Below are 21,876 nucleotides of genomic sequence, written 5' to 3'. Positions count from 1 at the left end.
GTTTTGCAACGGATCTCTAGAATGTTTTCATTTTGCAAAACTGAAACTCTGTATCCATTAAACACTACCTCTCTATCCTTCACCTCTCCCTGGCACCCACCATTCTACTTTCTGTGTCTGTAAGTTTAACTACTTTAGATATCTCATATAAGTGAAATCATACCGTATCAGTCCATTTGTGACTGACTTCTTTCACTTAGCATAATCAATCAAGGTCCATCTACATTGTCACAAATGGCAGGATTTTATTCCTTTTTTAATGCTGAATAATATTCCATTATGTATAATATTCCATATATATATACATAATGGAATAATAATAATATTCCATTATATATATATATACATAATGGAATAATAATAATATTCCATATATATATATACACATAATGGAATAATAATATTGGAATAATTATGTATAATATTCCATATATATATATACATAATGGAATAATAATATTCCATTATGTATAATATTCCATATATATATATATATATACACACATAATGGAATAATATTCCATTATGTATATATATATGTATATATACATAATGGAATATATACATAATAATATTCCATTATGTGTATATATATATATGTATATATATATACTATGTTTTCTTTTTTCATTTGCTACTACCTATCATTTTCTTTTTTTAGCTTTTATTAAGGTATAATTTACAAATAAAAAGTTATATATATATATTTAAGGTGTGCGTTAAATACATGTTTTAATACATGTATATATTACGAAATGCTTACCATGATCAAGCGAATTAAACGCATCAAAGTTACCATTTTTTGTGTAGTGAAAATATTTAAGATCTACTCTCTTAGCAAATGTCAGGCATACAATACAGTACTATTAATCATAGTCCTCATGCTGTACATTAGAATCTGTTTGATGTCGCTTGATTTAGAAGTTACAAGGGATGATAATTAGTTTGCGATATGCACATATATGAAATAGTCATGTTGTATACCTTAAACTTATACAATATTATGTGTCAATTATATCTCAGTAAAGCTGGGGAGGAAATGACACAATGTTTCTTTTGGGAAAAATATCTTAATAAAAAATAAATTTGAAAAATGTTATGACGGAGTCAAATGCAGAACCAGGGAGTAATGGGGGCTGGTGCTCAGCTTACTTGGCCTGAGTTTGTGCCCATGACCACCATCCCACCATAGTGTCCTGGCCATCCATGGGCAGCAGAGAGGGCCACCATGCCAGAGTCTGGCAAGGAGCAGTGCTGTGTGCTGGAGGTGCTGGCGTCCACCCTCCCTGCCTCTGTCTAGCTCCAGGCCTGCTCTCGTTCTCTCCCTGTCATGCTGCAGGATGTGAGGGAGATGGGTAAAGAAGGCTTCGACAGTGTCGTTACCAGGAAATCCCCCCAGCTTCACCATTACTCTGACATCTGAGGCTGGAGAAAATGATGAAGCTGTCTAGACTACATTCAAGTTCACTACATTCACATGCAGTGAAAAATACCCGAAAGAATTCCCCCTTTATGTAGTATTCTCTAGAAGAGAATCTAAAACACAAGGATGTCTCTGACATTTTTAAATTAGCACTCTGGGCAAAAGAAACCCTCAGCGTGGTCATGATCTTGACTTTATTGTCTGCCTTGCAAGAAAAATTAAATGAAATAGTAGATCAAATAAACACCAGAAGAAAAAAAGACAGAATATGCAACGGAAAAACAGGAGCCACAAAGCAATTATTCCGTGGTGTTCCGTTACAATTAACAATTTCTCAAGTTGGAAGGTCAAGTTTGACATGGGACTCTTGGAAATTAGAAAGAAATCAATGGAAAAAGAACAAGAAGAAAATAATCATTAAGTAGGAAACAGTAATTTGAAACAGATCGTGATCTTCATGCATCTGATGTCCGGTTGCAGGAGGTGCCGCAAACACGTGGAGGCGGATGAGGCTTTGTGCCAGGAAATGGGTGACTTGGAGCAAGAGGGTTAGGAGGATGGTCCGGGCTACAATCTTGCTGACCAGAGAGTGATCAATGGCCCGTCCCCATCTGCAGGCATGGTATCTGAGGCTACTCTGAAAGTATTTTGAATTTTTATGTTCTTTTTTCTAAGAAAAAATAATTTTCAGAAGGATATTCTTTTGATAACTTTCATCATTAAATGTAATAAGCTGACCTTAAAATTTCGAATAGAAGAAAGAAGTAATAAGGGCTTTGGTTTTCAGGTGGAGAAACTACAATGCAGCCTCTGCCAACTTGCCAATACAATAACCACATTTCTTAGTTCCAGGTATACAACATGACTGGCTACATGTATATATCATGAAATGATTATCACGACAAGTCTAGTTAACATCCATCACCATACATAGTCACAGTTTTTGTCTTGTGATGAGAACTTTTAAAATCTATTCTCTTAGATGCAACACAGTATTATTGACTGTAGTCATCATGCTGTGCATTACATCCCATAACTTATTTATTTTGTTACTGGGAGTCTGTACCTTCTGACTTCCTTCACCCATTTTGCCCACCCTCCACGCCCTGCCTCTGAAAACCACCAATCTGTTCTTTATATCTATGGTTTGGTGTTGTTTTGTTCAGTTTCCACATATAAGTGAGATAATATGGTATTTGACTTTATCCATTTTCCTCTTGATGCACAACTGAGTTAGAAATATTGTATGCTATACCCATGAAGACACAGGAAAAGCGAAAGGTTCATTATAACACCATACAATAAGATGGACAGACAACCTGACGCCAGGATCTGGGAGGTCTGACGACAGTAATCAAGCCTCTGTGTCCCGTGACCCAGACCTCAGGGGACTTCACATGTGCTGGGGAGTGGGGCCAACACCATGGCCGCCCCAGGGGAGGTGCCGGGATGGGATGCCAAGCAGAGGCACACACGGAGGGTCACACTGAGGAACTGGGCTCCCACCCACACTCCACATGGGAATTGAAAACTGGACCATAGGAGTGAGCAAACAGAGCCCTCACTCTGAGCTATTCCCAGACCAGAGAGTCAGGAAAGAGGGGGTAAAAAACTCAGCAGTATAGGACTTAGAAAAACACTGCAGAAAAAACAAAAGAGAATGGCATTGGGAGACGAGGAGCAGAAAAACAAACCTCTGAAAACAGTTTACCTCAGAATCCAGAAGAATTACAAATGTGCTCCTGAAGACACGTGAGGTTTCTGTTTCTGACAATATAGCAGGCGAAACTTTGTTTTTAAAAAAAATTCCTCTTCATAGAATTTCTCCTGTCGTGATTAGTCAGTTAAAAAAAACACATGTGCTTTTAAAGCATATGCTGAGCTTGCAGGAAAGTACAGTAAATCCCCAAGGGCTGAAAACCAAGATCTGGAAACCAGAGTGGTAAGCCAATGCGTTAGCTGCAGCTGCCCGGAGCATTTGCCCGTGTCGGAAACCCAAAGGCTGGGGATTTCATGGCCACAAGGCGCTCAGAGGACAAGGCTTTGCAGGGTGGAAAACTGGAACCAAGATGCCCACCAGAAGTCAAAAACTACACAACTATGACCTTCCTAGAAGTATGGGCTAGAAAATCTTTCCCCAGGCAAAGGGAGGGGACAAGGAAACTTGAGTGTCTTGGCCTAGACTCTGGGTGGGGGAAACAAAAAATCACAGACTTTCCAACAACCCAAGCCTCATGAGAGAGTGGAGTTTAAATTTGTGCCACTGAGGTAATTTAGGAACTACTAAGCCGGCAGACGACTTTGAAGTGGTCCTGCTACAGAGCACCTGGCAGAAACCAGAGCAAGCCCACTCTGATGGAATGTGCCATCACCCAGGCCTCTGGGACTCCCACTGAACAGAAGCTCACACTCCAAAATTTAACCATACGCAAAGCAAAAGCCAACAAAAGCCAGGAGAAAAAGAACTTCAGATGCTGGAATTGCTTTATCTTTAAGTTGCTTTATCTTTAAGTTTTAAAGAAATAAGATTGAATTAAAAACAGGAGCAAGGAGCATGACACTATCAAGGAAAAAGACCAGACTCGTTTGAAAAGATCTAATTAGAACTTCTAAAATGAAAAATCTCATCGCTGAACTTAAAATTCAATAGATATTTAAAACAAAATATTAAATAAAGCTGACGGGGAATTGGAAAACTAGAGATAGGTCTGAAGAGATTACCCAGAGGTGGAAAATGGAAAGGACTGGCTAAGATTCACAAAGGAGCCTACCGAGGCCAAAGGCCTGGAATCGTGCCTGGCATCGTGCTCGATAAATATTTACTGAGTAAATAAGAGACAGAGAATAAAAGAAAGGCTAATATGTGCCTCACTGGGTTCCAAAAGAAAATAAAATTGAAGAGAGGCGTTATTTAAAGAGGAAACAGCTGAGAAATTTCCAGAATTGACAAAATATATAAATATGAAATGCAAAGAATCACGATCATCATAAATAAAAAGAAGTCCACATTTTGTCATATTTTATTAAATCTGCAGAACGCCAATGACAAAGATCCAAGCAGGACTCACAGGGTGTAGTCATAGCAGCAACTTGATTTGTCTCCTTATTTGTCATGAAGCCTATTCAAGTGGGGGTGCTCTTGCCCCTGACCCTGCACAAGACTTGGGCAGGCCCCTCCGCCTCAGTCAACATTCAAAGGTAAGAGAGTACAAAGGGCATTTTGATTGCAAGCATCGTCTCAGTTTACGACTTAAAATGTTAGGCACAACTTAAAATGCCCACTGTTTTCCCCGACCTCGAGGAAGGCATAACGAGCTCTCCAAGGGGTCTTCCTAAAGCCCCTCCTACGAGGCTTCGAGGCTTTGGTTGGGAGGTAGGCACCCCGCCCTCCCCCAGAAGGTGGGACTCACCACACAACTCTCTCCAAGCCAGTGATTCTCAGCCCCGTGGGGGATATCCGGCAATGTCCTGAGACACTTTGAGTGGTCACAACTGACATCTCATGGGTAGAAGCCAAGGATGCTGCTGGGTAGCCTGCAGTACACAGGACAGGCCTCCAGGACAAAGAATCACCTGGCTTAGAAACGTCAGTAGTGCTGCCTTTGAGAAATGCTGCTCTAAAGCAGTCCTCCTCTGATTCTTTCTCATCTGCCAAGAATGGGACCCCTTTTATACTCCCGATAGGGTAAACCACATCCTGCATGTGTCAATGAGAGGCAGTGCCATGCAGTGATTGAGACCCAGGTTCCATCTCTGACTCATCAACTTACCTGTGGCCCTGGGCAAGACCTCAGTTTCCTCATCTTTAAAGTGGGAAGCACGATCCCCAGGCGTGAGGGTCACAGAGGGAAATGTTGGGAATCATGAGTTGGGCAGAGGTCAGGGGAGCATCCTTCTTGGGTCACTCCTCCCGGGGTGGGGTCAGGCAGGTCCCTCCCTTCAGAGATTAAGTAGAATCTGGAGCAGCAGTGCTTGGGTGCAGGGTTGATCCACTGTGGACTGCAGCAAGGAGCAGTGTCCTCATGACACCTCCGCTCCGATGTGCACAACACTGGCCCTTGGAGAGCAGCCCGTTGGGACATGAAAGGAACCTGAGCAGGCTTAAGAATGAGAACATCTGGGCTTGAATTACAGCTCAGCCACTTACCTGGTTTATGACCTTTGCCAGACCCCTATACTTCCCTGAGTCTCTGCTTTCCCATCTCCATTGTGGTCAGGACAGTGAAACACACTGCACGGGGTTGTTGTGACTGCAAATAAGACATCTCCACTTGGACACAGGGTCTGTTACATGGCAGGGGTGAAAGGGGAGTGATCTCAGGAACTGGCACTTCTCTTGTCGCACTTCCCCTCATTGCTCTGCCTGCTCTGGGCGACATCAGTCAGATCATCTAGGTCAATTGGAAGGCCTTGGCCTTCTCCTCCTGAGGGAAATGAGGGTGAAACTGGAGGGTGAAACACAGAGCCCTGGCTCTGTGGTGACCCATCAGCCAAGCCTCATCTGTCATGTTTCCCAATCACCACCAGGTGTCACCCTCAGCCCTCTCAGTCCAGCCCTCAGCAGGCAACAAGGGGTAAGGCAAATAACCAGGAGCCTCAGTTCTAGTATCTTCTCTGGAATCTTGGGCACAGTTTTCTGCTCTTTCTCTCAAACATACCAGTAGAGGGAAGGACCTGCCATCTCCAGGGCTGCCCCAACACCCATCTAGACACCCCTTATAGCCAGCGTCCCCCAGCTGCAGCAGCCACTCTCCCCTCTGACCCCCATGAACAACCTGGGATCTAATTTCCCAGAAGCCTAGAGCCTGAAATTTACCGGGAGCATCTTCATTTTCCCCCTCACTGTGTGCACATCCCTGGACTTCATTATGTTCATAACTTTCTGTCCTTCATTCTGCCCTCCTCCTGCCTGGACCTCCCTGGGGTACTCCCACCCCACCTTCTCTTGGCTCAGCCCTCAGATCCTGGCTCAAACCCCACACCCTCAGAGAAGCCTTTCCAGTGACCACACACACACACACACACACACACACCATTCTGCCCCCTCATCCCCCACGGCACCCTCTTCATACCCTCATGGCATGCACCATAGTCTAAAGAGACATACTCGTAGGGAACTTTTTAACACCTGTCTCTCTCCAAGGGCAGGCAGTCACTGGTTTGGGCTCAACCATACCACTAGCTTTTAGCTCAGCACCTGGCACTTAGTAAGTTAACCAATAAACAGTTGTCGGGATGGATCATTCACACACACACACACACACACACACACACACACACACACACACACCCCTAAACCTTCAACCCTGCCCTTCTCTTTGCCAGCTTCTCTGAGCTCCAAGCATTCCCAGATTCGCCCTCCATTCTAAACAATGTTCCTTCTCCTGAAGCCCTTTACAAGTCACTTAATTGTTCTCATTTTTTTTTGTAGCCTGAGATTACTTGACCATCTGCATCTGTAATCGTCAAGATTTTTGCTATTGTCTCCTAGTCCTCTTTAAAGTTTACTTTTTGTTTAAAAGGTAAACATCACTGTCTTCGTTCTTAGTGTCGGTTCTTCATCCACCCTCCTGTCTCCTTGAAGATCTCTTTTTGTCTCATGGGTGGCCGTCTGCATCTTCTTAAACTCTCACATCTTTAACTTTCATACGTTAATCTCTTAATCTCAGACTTTAGGCTTTGATCTTCTAACTTAAATCACATTCATTTTGTCACTTTATTTTATCATTATTTTAAACCTCTTAACTTTTATCTCTTGTTAAGGGTAACTTTTAAGCCTTACGTCCCCGGTTTTTCATTTTAATTTTGTATTTACTGATTTTAACTTTGCATTATATTTTAGCTCTCCTCTCATTTATATTTTAAAGTTGCCACCTCATTGGTCCTAGTCTTTTATTTCTTTTGTCTTAAAATATTTTCGTTATTTTAAAAAATTCTTGATTTTAAGTCTTTGCTGGCTTTTGATTTCCTCAGTTTAAAATTCTTATTTATCTCAGTGATTACTTCTTAATCTTCCAGGCATTCAATCTTCACACATGCAATGGATGTTTTATGATCGTCATCAACTCTGTTTTGCAGATGAGCAAATAAAACTCAAGAAGAGTAAACACTGGCTCAAGATCACATGGCGGATGGTGGGAGGGATGGCAAACGCGGGCCATGTGGCCACGTCTGGGTTCTCTGCTTCCCGTCTCCGGTCTCCTGCCTCCACTTCACCCCAAGAGCACACAGTGCCCTCCAGGAAGCTCGGGTGCTTTACTCCTGGCTGTCCTTACAAGTCTCCTCAAGCTGCCCCATGGATCTCCCTGCCCTTTCACAACTGCTTTTCTCAAAAAGCTCAATCTAAGAGACTCACTAGCCTGTCCGTGCAAACATCACTCTTGATTTACTGAAGTACATGGTTGCTTGAATCTCATGTCACCCAGGCTTCCTCTAAGGACCTTCATGTTTTAGCATCTGTGGTCTCTGACACCCACAGCCATTGGCATCAGGGAATATTATGCCTGGAAGATGCCAGGAACCTAGAGGGGACACTGGGCATGAGGTCCCACCCATGTCCCTCACCCTCCAGTGGGACCCTGGTCTGACCTGATGCTGGAGTCCTGAGAGCTGGCATGAAGGAGGACAGAAGAGGTTCTACACCAGGCCGCTGGCCCTGCTTTACTCCAGGCTGCCCTGAGACACTGAGTTCCTGGATGGTCTGGTCCTGTTCTCTGAAAGGCCGTGTAACGACTGAGCCACCACGTCGCACAGCCCCAGGAGGCGCTGTTCACATAGCGCTATGCAGAGATCCCGTGCAAGGATCCTCCTAATGAGCCGAGAGTCAAGGAATAGTTGGCTCTTGCAGAATTCATCCCAACAGGGATCATTTTCAGGGTCACCTACGATCGGTCACACCTGGGCTCATGACTAAGGCCAGCCAGTTAGATACCCCATCCCAGCACTTTCTTGCCAGAACCATCGCTGGTCACCAGGAGCCCCTAGAATGTCTACTTGTCAGGCTTGTTTCGCCTCTTTCCCGCCCCTACCCACCAGCTATAAAGAACAGAAAAGTAGTGGATAATTGAAAGGTGCCAGACAAAACGACACATACTGCAGGGTTCCATGTGTATAAGGAATGAAACAGGCAGTGGTCATCCATGCTCTCAGAAGTCCAGCTGCTGGGCGATGGCCAGCAAGAGGTATGAAGGGACTTCTGGGGGCCAGGCACATTCTATTTCCTGATCTGGGTGCTGGTTGCATGAAACTATTCAGTTTATAAAATCCAACCTGCCGAACACTTCTGATTTGTGTACTTTTATGTGATCCCTCAATAAAAAGTTTTTTTTTAAAAAAACAAAAAAGGAAGCGTTCTCCTGTAGGCAGAAGATATGGCTTCCCAAGGGCCCAGGCCAGGTCTGGCTTGCCTGCTAGTTATCTCCACCAGAGGGCTCAGACTCACCATCCTGGGTCAGGACTGGGAAATCTTGAGATTTTACAGGCTTTTAGGTAATGACCCCTTTCAGCGAGTTGCCCCACAGAGCCCCCCAGGCCCGACTTAGAGCCAGTTTATCCTAGAGGGCTTGTCAGGAAGCCGCTCGCTCACGCCCACACATCTACAGGGCCTGCCTGTGTGTTCTTTGTTCCCCTTTTAGTTTTTAACAGCTTTCTTAAGATGTAACTTATATACCATACAATTCACCCATTTAAAGTGCACAATGCAAGTTTTTTCCTATGGTCACAGAGTTGTGCAAACATCAAAATCAATATTAGGACATTTTCATCACCCTGAAAATAAACCCTGTGCTCCTTAGCCTTCACCCCACACCCCATTTGTCCACCTATTCCGGGAACAGCTTTGTTTACCTGGCAACGGTGTGCTTTTATTTTTTTTAGATAAAAACTGATCACGTTTCCCTCTGTGTATCTGTGCCCGAAAGTTTCAAAGATGCGTGGCCCTCCTTTGACAACCACACGCCCTCACCTCTGGTTTCATCTTATTTTCCTGCCTTCATTTCCTCTAAGTTCTTAAACTTTTTTTTTTTTAAGTTTATCTTTGCACATGTAACTTGAAAAACCCACAGCAGGATTTGATTGGGGTGGCATTGAATTTACAGATTGATTTAGGGGAGAGTTACCTTCTCATCTGTGAGCACGGTATATTTTTCTGTGTATCTAACTAAGCATTTTAAAATTTTACATCCTTAAGTTAATTTTACAATATTATCTATAAAGGTCTTCAGCAATTTTTACTAAATTTATTCCAAAAATACCTTCTATTTTGTTTTGGACTATTCGATAAATGATGCTAGGACAATTAACTGTCCATATGGAAAAAGGATAAAATTAGATTCCCACCTCCCACATAAGCAAAAATCAACTCCAGATGAATTAAAGAGCTATGTGTGAAAAGTAAAGTTATGAAACTTTGAAAGGAAAATGTAGAATAGTGTATCAGATTAGAAAAACCCAAAGCTATAGTGGCTTAAGTAAGTCTCTCTGTTTATGATCGTCTTATCTTAGGTGTAATCACTCTAGAGGTAGGCAATGAAACAGAACAAAACCAGAAAACCTATTATGACTGATTCACGGTGATGAAATAGGCTTCTAACTTTCCGCCTGGCCATGCTCAGCACATTCTTCCATACTGAGGTCATCTCAAAGTCCAAGACGATTGCTGGAGCCCCAACCATCACATTTACCTTCTAGATGGCAGAATGAGAAAGATGAAAGAGGGTAATGTCCTAGAAGTCCCACAAAACACTTTCATTCACATTTTATTAGCCAGCTGTCACTCTAATAGCCACACTCAGCTGGAAAGGAGACTGGGAAATGTAGTCTTACAGCTGGGTAGCAATATGTCCAGGCTAAAAATTGAAATTTTGTTACTAAGGAAGAAGAGTAGGATGGATATTAGACAACACCAACAGAATTAGCCATACAAAGTTTTTCTGAAACGACATGGTAAAAAGCACAAATGTTAAATGAAAATATTGGCAAATGTGAGTATATTAAAATCTAAAACTTCTAATTAATAAAATATTTAAATTCTCCTAATAAATAAATATTGAAAACAAAATGAAAGATAAATGTCAGTTTGGGAAAAGATTTGCAGCACTTGTAACTGACAAAAAAATGGGATCTGTAATATGTAAAGAATTCCTACAAATCAATAAGAAAAAGATTAAAACTCAGTGTGTGAAATTTACCTTCATGCACCCAACAGAGATCAGAGAAGATAGCTTTGGTCTGGACAGGTGTGCCAGATAAACCAGCAATATTAATACTACTGAGCTCCAGTATGTACAACGGGAGGCTGAAGTGGTGGCTTTAAGGATCAAGGCCCTGCAATGGGACAATGTCACTTCATAAGGCACACGGTGACCCCAACTGATGTGACTGTTGTACATATGTGGTTAAAAGTGGCTTTAAGTCCTCTCTGAAACAAGGTGCAATCCAGATAACTAAAAAAATGAAAGGAAGAAGATGCCACCACATCCCACAGACCCTTACATCTCGAGTGTCTCAACCTTTATAGCTGCAGACACCTCCCTTCTCCGTGGCTCCTGCAGCTTTGCCCTCTTGGGTTGTTTCTCCTACCTTGTCTACTACATCTCTTCCTCTTCCTGATCAAGTTGATCCCAGAGAAATAGGAAATTCTGGCTGTCTTCACTCAGATGCCCCAAGGACTTGGGTGCAGATGATTGGCACATGACACTAGGATGTGGAGGGTGGAACAGGGAGGAAAGCTAGTGAACCTTCAGGTAACCTTCAGGGCTCAGTCTTGCTGGAGACCTGTTGAAAGTTGGGGAGGACAGCATACCTCAGGATTATCCCACTGAGTGGGAGCAGCTGGGCGGTTCCGTCACCAGCTCCTCCCCCAATGTCTGGCACTCACCTGGAGCCAGACGTTGCCCTCAGTTACAGTTAGAGGTAGCTGTTGGCAGGTGACTCCAGGTTGGCCAAGGGCGTAGGGGAAGGACACCAACAGCCCCGGCCATGTGGGTAAAAGTGCCACAAATAGTGCTATGCCCCTCCAATGTTACAATTGAGGTCCCCCCTGCCCCCGCAACTTCAGGGCTCTTTCCAATAGGTCTGCCACTTCCCTTCCCTGCCTTCTCTCCCACATTTGGGTCAAGCCAGACACACTATTCCCAATGGCTCCTGCACTATCTCCTGTCTCCTAGGATGTGCTCAGGCTTTTTCCTCCTCCTGATCTGGCCTCACCCTCCTCTCGTCATGTAGGTCCACCTCAGACACTAGCGTCTTCCCCTCCACCACGTCCCCGTGGCCTGTTACTTGCCCTCTTCAGAGCATTAATCTAATAACCTGATATCTTTTCCTAGATGTGTCTGTCTCCCTAATTAAACTTAGGTTCCGAGAGGACAAGGATGATCAGATCTGCTTCCTCCGTGGGTCGCAGGGTCTACTACTGTGCCCTGCATGTAAGAGATGCCCTCTAAAAAGCTTGTGAATTCTCATTTTCCAGACGAGGAGACATGGACTTAGGAAGCAAAGTGACCAAAATCCCCAAATGCCTTATTGGGCACCAACAGAAACTCAGCCCTATATGGTAACTCAAATCCTATTTGGACTTGTCAGTCAAAAACACGTGTACACGTCCAGTGTACACGGAGTGTCCTGCCACGTGTTAGATGCAGGCATTTGGGATGGCCAGCCCTGTTTGCAAAGCCTCCTGGGACAAGGAGGCAGGAAGGCCAGAAACGAAGGGGTTTCCATCCCTGCCCTCATGAAGCTCCACCTAGCAAGGAGACCAGAGCATTCTGGGAGAAGAGGACCACCTGAGGGGACCGCGCGATGGTGGGCAATGTGGACGGCAAGGGACAAAAGTAGCTCAGAGAAATGAGAGATCTGAGAAGACTACTTGAAGGAGGCAAGTTTGGGCTAAGACCTGGGGAACAAAAAGGAAGGGTTTCCTGGCTGCCCCAGCCCTCAGGGGCATCATTTTCCCGTGGGGGGGGTCTGCCTTCCCAAATACCCTGGAAGCCCATAGAACTCAGGAGACCTTACTGAGTGAGATGGAGGGACTGGGTCTAATGCCACCACCAAAGTCCTAAATGACCTTGGGCAAATTCCTCCCTTTCTCTGGGTCTCAGTTTCCTTGTCTGTTAAATGGGTTTACTGTCCTCACGCTTGCCAGGAGAAAAGGAGACCGCGTGTGGTTTGTGAGCCAAGAGTGGGCAGAGCTCCTTAGAGATCATGCCACCAGCCCCCTCATTTCACAAATGGGGAAACCGAGGCCCAGACAGGCCAAGGGCCCACCCAAGCTCATTCGGTCAAGCTCAACAAGTCCCTGTCAGGGACTTGGCTTTCAGGACGAGGGGAGAGTGCTCCTCTCCCAAGAAGCCGGACCCCTCTCGAGTGAGGGAGTCTCCATTTGGGGGTGTGTACTGTCTTCTTTGACATCTTAAAAATGTTAATTGAGGGAAATTATGCAAAAGAGCCCAGATTGGAGATGCTCATTTGAATCTCAACAAGGTGCTACATTAAAAATAGCAGGATGAAGGAGGTGAGTTTAGGGGAGGAGGGAGGCTGCCAGGCCACATGAGCTGAGAAGGTCCAAGCTCCTGGGCCCCTGGTGGGGTGACCAGGCCTCAGAGCCTGGTCATGGACCCCGGCTTTAACAACCAGCTACCCCTACAGCCGTCCTGTTCCCCACTAGTCCCTTTCACACCCCGGACACCGAAACAGTGATTCTAAAAATCAGATCTGATCACGTCGCTTCTCTGTACATAAGCTGCTGAGGTTCCGTGTTGCCCACAGGGTAAAGCCAAGCTCTTACCCCTAAGCTCAGGCCCGTGCTGCCTGGTTCCTCAGCGCCCTCTCCCACCACGTCCCCAGTACTCCCCATTTCTCTAGTGAGCGAAGACCCATTCCAATCACCCGGTCTTGCCCTGACTCTGAGCCTTCGCACAGGCCACTCCTGAAGCCTGGAGCGGTGGCTTCTCTCTTCTGTAGGAGAGCTACGGTCATCTTTTAAGCAACAGCTCAAAGGCACCTTCCCAGCGCTTCTGGGCCAAGCTGGCTGTTTCTGGCTCTGCTCTTCCGTAGCACCTTTTCCTGGGATCGATGTGTCTGTGGGTCTGGCCACTCTGGGCTACATGCTCCCCAAGGTCAGGGGCCATGTCAGAGCCAGCTCTCTGTCCTGCACAGGGAAGGTTTGGGGCATATGTGGGGAGATGACCAGGGGCCGCCTCCCTGGGCCCTGCCGTGCACCCCTCCCTCCAGAGGTAGCTGAACAGTCCTGGGCTGCTCCAGGCCCCCACCCCAGCCTGTCCTGAAGGACAGCAGGAGGAGGGGAGGGGACTGAGGAGGGAGGCTGGTTATTAATTAAAAAGCAAGTCATGTGCAGGTCCTGCTTCATTCCAATAAAAACCGTCAAGGGTGTTAATTACCAGATCTGGTGATAGACATGGGATAGGTTTACGCAGGCTGGGCGCGGATCCTGGTGTCAGAATGTCAATGAGCACCCAGCATCTGAGGCTCAGTCTAGGCTGAGGAGGGGCTGGGAGGTAAGGGGCACCTTGTGTGGATGACCAATAATAACGCCACCAGCACCAGTTACCTCCTGCCAAGCAGTTACCAAGTACTAGGCAGTGGCCACATGACCACTTTTTCACATGCCTTCTGTCATCTCACTCCCAATACTGATTGAGATCACTCCTATTTTTATCCCCATTTTGCAGCTGGGGACATTTGGGCACAGAGAGGTTTTATAACTTGACAGGGTCACACGATGGCAGCATCAGGACACCAGCCTGTGCTCTTAATCGCAAGAACACAAAGACCTAGACACGCTGGCTAGCATCATCAAAACAGCCCTTCATGACACAGGTAGGGAAACTGAGGCAAGAGAGGGCATCAAAATCATACTGCACATTGGTGGAACATAAATCATGCCCTCTCCTCGCCCCTACGTATGTGTTGGGGGGCTCCACAGGAAGGGACAGGTTGAAGGGGCCCCAGATGAGGCTGAGGTCACCTGCCCCTGCCTGCCTGCCTCCTCACCTCCTTCCCTCCTCCCTCTGCCACCTCCTCAAACCCTCAGCAGCCCAGCTGGGGTGAACCAACCCAGTACTTCTCCATGTCAGCCCCGGAAGGCAGTCTCAGCCCAGCACCAGTCCCAGGGGAATTAAAATAGGCCTGACCTAAATACGAACACAGTGCCAGTGCTGAAAATACGGCTGTGCCAGCAGAAACTCCAACTGGGAAGGAAACCAATGCACTGTATGATGAACAACGCCTAATCTGGGAAGAGGTCCAGGCTGCCCGAGGCCCAGGGCCAGTGAAATCTGCATGACCATAAATACTGACAGTTCACTAAAATGTCCCCAAGTGTGGCAAAGAGGTGGATGAGAGAGGACAACTGCTCCCCGGCCTGGCTGACGGCAAGCTCATGGAGCGAGTTAGGGAGCCTATGGTACCACTGCTGTCTGAGACTCACAGAGACAGGAGGTTCGCACCGAAGGTAGCATAGCTCAAGAACAGCACGGGTGGGGAGGCAGGTTTCTGGTTTCTGGGCAGGAGGAGGAGCAGGTGAGGGGCTCCTGAAGCTGAAGCTTGGGCCTGGGTCCCAGGTAGACCATGCTGGGGCAATGGTTTTGACTGGCCTTCGATGAGGCAGCCCTGAGCTGGACCCCTAGGGTTCCAGCAGTAAAAAACAGCAGCCCTGCAGGTGGATGTGCAAACAGGCAGATGGGCAAACTGTGCTCCCCTTGGCAGGATCGGCTTCTTGAGCCAGACAGGGCCCTGTGCTCAGAAGGGCTCCATGCTTGGTTTAATGCTCGGCCGTTGCCGTTTTTAAATTCTTAATAATTTTCTCTTTGTGTGTTCTGTAAATGAATCCAAGGTAACAGTGAGCAGGAGCAGGAACAGGAGGGGTACTCAGAACATGGGTGTCCCTGTGCCATGCCGCCATATTTGCATACAGTGTTGGCGGTGCCCCACGGGCACGGAATTCCAGTGGACCCAGGATGAGCAGGAGTTCAGTGAGACTCAAGCAAGGTAAGCATGTCATATCAAGGAACCACTAAGAGCCCTGAGAGGCCACTTTCTGTTCAAACCAGTCCTTGCCGCAAATGTAGAAAAAAGGCAATGGCTTTCTAAGAAACAAAAAGGACCAAGGAAACCTATCACATCCTTTCTTACTTGTTACTTCCCTGTATGAGCCAAAATGATGACATAGAAGGAAAAGGAAAGATAGGGCAATGCATAGTTTTCCCTTTCAGTCCTTCTTTTCACATCATAAGCCCAAAGGAGAGGGAGTTGGTTGAATGTTTATGTATCAAGAAGTGAAATAAAAACAGTCGAGTTAGTTTTGTACAGCGCTTTCACTGTCGGGGCGAAAATGAAATACATATGCACAGACGAGCCACAGTATGAAATGTGTGAATTTGGTGATTCCACCTACGAGTTAAATGTTCTTATAGCTGCATTCAAGACTGGCATTGAACAATATAAAGATGGATGGTAAAGAATGAGATGTCACAATGCAAATAATTTTAATTTTTAATTTTTCTTTACTTAGAATGACATCGAATAGCAAATCAAAACAACAAACAAAGCTAACACCATGAGAAGTCAAAAGCGAGATCACAGGAGAAAGGAAAACGTTTTGTTTTAGTACTTTTCAAGAAACACTTTTCTTGCTTGTTGAACAATGTGCCCCATGTTTTTGTTCAGCACTTACATGGCTGGCCCCAGCCAGGCAGGAAGGGAAGCGTCTCGTGTGGTGTTCTTTTTCTTCTTTACTCAGTTCTCTGCAAAGCAGATTAAGCAGGGGCAGAGTACTGTGAGCCTATGGGGGCCTAGACAGGTGGCTGACCAGCCTGAGATTAGGGCCCCCTCGCTAGAGGTGGTGACATGACAGCTGGATCTGGAGAGGTGAACAGAGTGTTGGCAGGCAGACTGGGGACTTTGAGGACACCCGGTGGTCATCCGTCCAGGAACCTCGGGGTTCTCTGAGTGCCTGGCTGGCCATGGTATGTGTGTCCACCTGAGCAGCAGCTCTGGAAGGCCTTCAGCACTGGCCCCAGAGGACCCACAGCAAGGCGAGGGTGGAAGATCATGCCACAGAGACGGCGGGGCTGCACTCCAGGTCCAGGCCCTAGATAGCCCCACCCCATTCAGCGAACATACATGTACTGAGCTTCTTTAGGTAGTGTTCTAGATACAGGACATGAAGCAGAGAGCAAGACATACTAGAGCCCTGGCCTTGTGGGGACAGCTAACTGGAAAGGACCAGAAGTTTAGGGAGAGACAGTCTCAGCCATCAGCAGTGACAGGAAGCTCCAGGTCCAGTGAGGCTTCAGATAAGGCGGGCCTGGACAGATGGTTTCTCAGAGTTGGACGTTGCTCTTGGGAAGCCTGGGCAGGAGGCCCAGATGTCCAGAAGGGTTGAGGGGCACCTCTCGGGAGGGCCCAAGGGGCAGGGGACTGGTAGCCTGGAGCTGGTAGGATCCGAACAAATTACAAAGCGGCTCTGCTCCGGGCAGATGCTATGCTGGGGCCCCAGGGTGAGCTGACTGTGGAGCAGCCCTGTGCCTCTGTGGCCTGGCAAGCTGAGCATGGCCGGACTTCAGCCCTGGCTCACTTGCTCACAGCCTGCCAGACCACTAAGGCCTGGCATGGCAGGTCTAGATGTCCGGTGTGTCCATCCTCTCAGGTGTCTGGCCCACCTCCCTACTGGGCCAAGGCCAGGTAGTAGAGGCTAATGCCCTGGAGCCTCCTACATGCCAGACACCATTTTGATCATTTAGCATGCAGGAACTCATTTAGGTCCCACGGCACCTCCTCCAGGGAGGCAAGCTCCTCATCCCCATTTGATCAGTGAGGTCACTGATGCACAGAGAGGTGAGGTTATTTACCCAAAGACACACAGCTAGCAAGTGGCAGAGCTGGGGATTGCACTCTTAATCACTGGGCCAACAAGCTCTTTCTCCTTATCCATGGGTTCCCTTTGGTTCTAGATGGTCCCTTTTAGATCATTTAGAATGAAGCTGAGGGAAATTTATTAAAATGTTAGACAAAACTTCTCATTTTACAAATGGACCAACCAAGGCTCAGAGGGAAGGGGCTTGCCTGCAGCTGCACAGCAACTCCTACCTTCCTGCCCTGGCGTGGAGCAAATGGTCCTCTTCTGTCACCTGAAGGACCCTCTGAGATCTCAAAGGGTCCCAGCCCTCAGCCTTGGGGGACCTGGCCTTGGTAGTTTGTGCTCAGGGACAGACAGGGGCTGAAATCCAGCCCATGCTCAGTGTACTGGTGTGCAGTAGGGCTCTCGGGGTGGTTATGGGGATTCAAAAAGGAGATTCAGAGGGTGAGGCCTGGCTCCCTGTATCTGTATACTGCTCCCCGTAGCCACTCAGGGAATAGTGACACATGTTCTACCCTTCTCCTTGGGGACCTGAGCTGATTGATAGGTTACTTAAATGTATTCTCCCACATTTTCTACCTGGGTTACCTTCCCTTCTTCTCCCTCATCTGAGCAGCCCAGCCCTGAAGGTGCAGCTCCCACCCACCCCTGACCACTTGATACCCACTCTTGAACTTCAAATGGGCAGTTATCAATTTGCCCTCTTGCTGTTGAAACCAAGGCCATTTTCTGTGACCTTGGTCCAGAGCACTGACCTCCTTTTTTAAAACAATGTTGATGTGGGTTTTAATTAACTAAATTAACATTTCCATCTTTGAGGCACCTTCTGGAAAAGGTGTGCCCTGGAGTTCAGGCCATACGTGAGTGTCGAGGGCCTCTAACGTGCTCCTTCCAAGGGTCTGATGGAGAAGTGCAGAGGCAGCTCAAGGAGAGGGGAGGCTCTGGGGCATCTTGAGACAACAGCGTGGCACCTCTTTATTTTTTAGGCCACAAAAGCATGAGTTAAGAGTGTGTCAGCCTGATTCTGGCAGGGAGCTGAGGCACTCTGAGCTTCTTAGATCCCGGAGGATCCCCAAGTCGTACCAACTGCCCAGGACCTGACAAGTTCCAAGGACCGCAGTCACTTGGGATGTTGGGGGCTGGGTTGTCCCCAGGCCAGGGCAGGAAAAGTGGGCAGAGAGGGGCATCTGGCCTCAGGACCTCCTCTGGGCATGGCCCAGCTTGCCAAGCTCACGGGTCTTGGGCCCCAATGTTCAGGAGCCCCAGGTGAGGGGACAGAAATAGGTCATCTGTGAGCTTTCCCAGGGCTCTCAGGAGTCTGGGCGTACCGCCTCCACGGACGCCGGCATTCTCTGCTCATTTTCAGAGCAGGCAAGTGGATTTGAAACGCTCCTTCTGAATGTTTATCCCGGGGGGAATGTTGGGCTTATGAATAATGCAGCACACCAGGGACTGGGGCCTTGCCGGCTTGTCCTATCCAGGAGGCTCCAGGTCACCACGAATGGGCCCTGGGCAAATCCTGCCCTGCCAATTGCTGCTCTGTGCAGTTGGGCAAGTCTCTCTGAGCCTTAGAGTTCCCAGATACAACATGGGGGTGCTGAGCCTCTCCTTGCCGCCCACGCAGCAGCCATGAAGTGCAGTCCCGTCCTCATCGCTGCCTGGGCCCTCACTGTCCTTGCTCATGGCCTCACTGACTCTCAGAGCTCACCAGCCTTTTGTAAATATGGACTTGACAGCAGCAGAGACTGACAGTAATTCCAGGCTGCTGGGAGGCACAGGAGGAGCGAGGGCCCGTTCCACGCACATCGAGCGGGCTTAGCTCGGAGTGGGCCTGCTAAATGGCAGCAGTGGGTACATCTCACCCCGTCCTTGGATGATCTGGGTGGGCTCTCTTAAAGGGGCTATTTTTATGTCTGAGGCAGGTTGCAGTTCTTGCTCCTACCCTGGGCCTCCAGCCTTAGTTCTCTTGGGCAGAAAGGGGGTCTCTGGATGCCAGAAATATCCCGTCTCCCAGGACCTATGCCTAAGGCAATGGCACTGTCCTGATCCTTAGCTTTCTGGCAAGACCCTTGAGACGACCTCTGAGCTCCTGGGGAGCTGAGTCACTGGTCAAACCCAACTTGGGTGTGGAAGGACCATCCTCTCTGGGCTGCCTCACCTCCCAGGTGGAAGTCACACCACAGCTCTAGAGTGCCCTCTGTTGGTGAGTCAACAGATGATGTGCCCCACACCTGTGGGCTTCCAAATGGTTACTGCCTAGCCTAAAGCAGGATGATTTCAGTTAAATATAGAGAGGATTGTTAGGTGTTAAAATGGATGGGCAAATGGTCGAGCAGTAAGTGCTCTGCAGAGGAGCGGGTGGGTTTGGTTGGGGACCAGGGGAGGAACCACGTAACCCTTGCGGCATTCCTATTCCCCATGCCGTCCCTCAAGCTTTGGGAGGCAGTGACCTCATGCTACTCTCTATCATAATATTTACCAACAGCACTGCAGTTGAGCCAGGCAGCTCGGCAATTATAATCATGTTATCATTATTGCTGATAATTCTGATCGTAAGCATAAATTATAAACAGGAGTGGGGCGCAGCGGGTAGGAGCAGAGAGGCAGGAGCACCTCTGGGAGGGGGAGGGGGTGAGACTGGCTTCCCTCCTACTCATCTGCTCCTGCACCCCTTCTGTTTCTGGCCAAAGCCAAGTGCCCCCTCCAGATCCTGGCCCAGGGATACTGGAGGCTCCAGGTGGGCTTTTCCTGCCAGGGTCCCAGGGCGGTCCTGGCCACCTCACACAGAGCCCCACTCTGCCTCACAGAAACTATTAAGGCACAATTATTACAGAGACAGTTATTCCAAATTGATCTTTCAGTTACTCCACAGCTGCAACCATGGAGACGGCCCCAGCTCAATTACATGCTTCTCGCTGTTCTTGAAAGATTCCAGGGGACGGGACTGGAGGAGGAGGCAGAAAGCAGAGATGACGGAGACAGAGGCGCAAGGAGAGAGAGACACAAAGAGCAATGGACGCAGAGACCCCCCAGAGACAGAGAGAGACAGATCCCCGAGACAGAGAGGAAAGACCTGAGATAGCTGGGAGAGAGAAAGGCTCAGCGCAAGAGAGAGAGAGATGACGGAGAGCATCACAGGAAAGACGGAACTGACTTAGACAATCGAGAGAGACAACTGGGATCAGACACGGAGAGAATACGATAGGAGAGACAGGACAAAGCAAAAACAGGGACGTAGAAACAGACCCGCGCACAGATTTTGCGGGAGAGAGCTACCTAAAAAGACGGCAACAAACAGATGGAGAGAAAGAGAAAATAAGAGACTGACAAGTCACCTGACATCGGACAGATGAGGCCCATTTTCTTTCTTTCTTTCCCTTTCTTCCTTTTCTCCCTCTCTCTTCCTTTCATTCAATCGCCAAATGTTTGTAGACCTCTACTGTGTTCCAGGCTACATGCTGGGCAAGGTGCACAAGGACAAGCCCCCAAGCTCTGTCTTCACATGAGCATAGAGATTAATGGGTGAGTTAGACGGGGATCAAATAATTGCTCACCCAGTGTAAAATTTTGACCAGGACAATTGCTCAGAGTTCCTAAGGGGCTCTGGGAGCCTTGGTGGGATGGGCGGCCCCATCAGTGCCGTCAGGAAGGCTGAGCCCTGGAGGATAAGGAGCAGATGTGGCAGGGGCAGGCAGAGCATTGGGTTTAGAAGGAACGTACATGTAAAAACGCTGTGCAGAGGCCTGCTTTCACTCCCTGATGCAAAAGCAAGGACTTGGTTCCAAGGCCTAGGTCAGAACTTGGGGGCTGGGTTATGAAAGGCTGGTAGGGGAGAGAGAGATGTGTGATAAGTCTTCTCCTGGGGTGTGGGGGGTGCAGTAGGTTCCCAGAAAATTCTGGGATGGGAGAGAACTATTTTAGCATGTGCTGGGGTCCTGAACCAGTAGGTCTTTGGCATGCAAGCCAGAGGGGGCTGTCCTGTTGGTTCTCCATTCCCCTTGAGAACTCAGCAACCCCATTCCCTCCTCAGGCTGAATTGGGTAAACCCTCTGGCTCCAGTGCCCAGGGCCCCATTCATTGCTATATATGTAACTGCTGGCCCAGAGCTCCCAGGTGCAGGGGTAGGATGTACATGACACCTGGTTGCAGAGAGGGTGCCTTGGTGTGGAAACGGGGCCCTACCATCTCAGGGCTAGTCCAGCAGCCTGTGACAGAGAGACAGCATTGAGTGCCTGGTGGCACAAGGGATGTTATTGTAGGATGGTACTGCATGGCTGTGCAGTGAAACCACAGATGCCAGAGCCTGAACGGCTCACTGAGAACATGAAGGCCAATACTCCTCACACTTGAATGTGTATCAGAAAGAGCTGGAAACTCTGTTCTAAAATGCAGTCCCAGGCTTCTCCCCTACCCATTGCGTGTGAGTCAACACATCTCCTGGAAAGGTCTGGACCTGCACTCTTAATAAGCAAACAAGATAAGAAAACTGAAGTCCAGGTCCCCCAAAGTCAATAGCTGAGCTGAGATGGAAGATACTCCCACTTGACTCCTCAGCTCATCCACTTGCTGTATCTGGTTC

The 21,876-nt window shown here is 47.8% G+C and overlaps 1 pseudogene; it reads left to right on the top strand.

Moving 5' to 3' along the window:
• Positions 1-1,228: 1,228 nt before the first annotated feature.
• On the top strand, positions 1,229-2,075 carry LOC120591464 (RWD domain-containing protein 1-like; annotated as a pseudogene).
• Positions 2,076-21,876: the final 19,801 nt, after the last annotated feature.

This window comes from Pteropus medius, unplaced genomic scaffold (genome assembly GCF_902729225.1).
Source record: "Pteropus medius unplaced genomic scaffold, Ma_sr-lr_union100, whole genome shotgun sequence".
Classification (NCBI taxonomy): Eukaryota; Metazoa; Chordata; class Mammalia; order Chiroptera; family Pteropodidae; genus Pteropus; species Pteropus medius.
The sequence above is the reverse complement of the archived record's forward strand: the minus strand, read 5'-3'. Positions and strand labels throughout refer to the sequence as shown.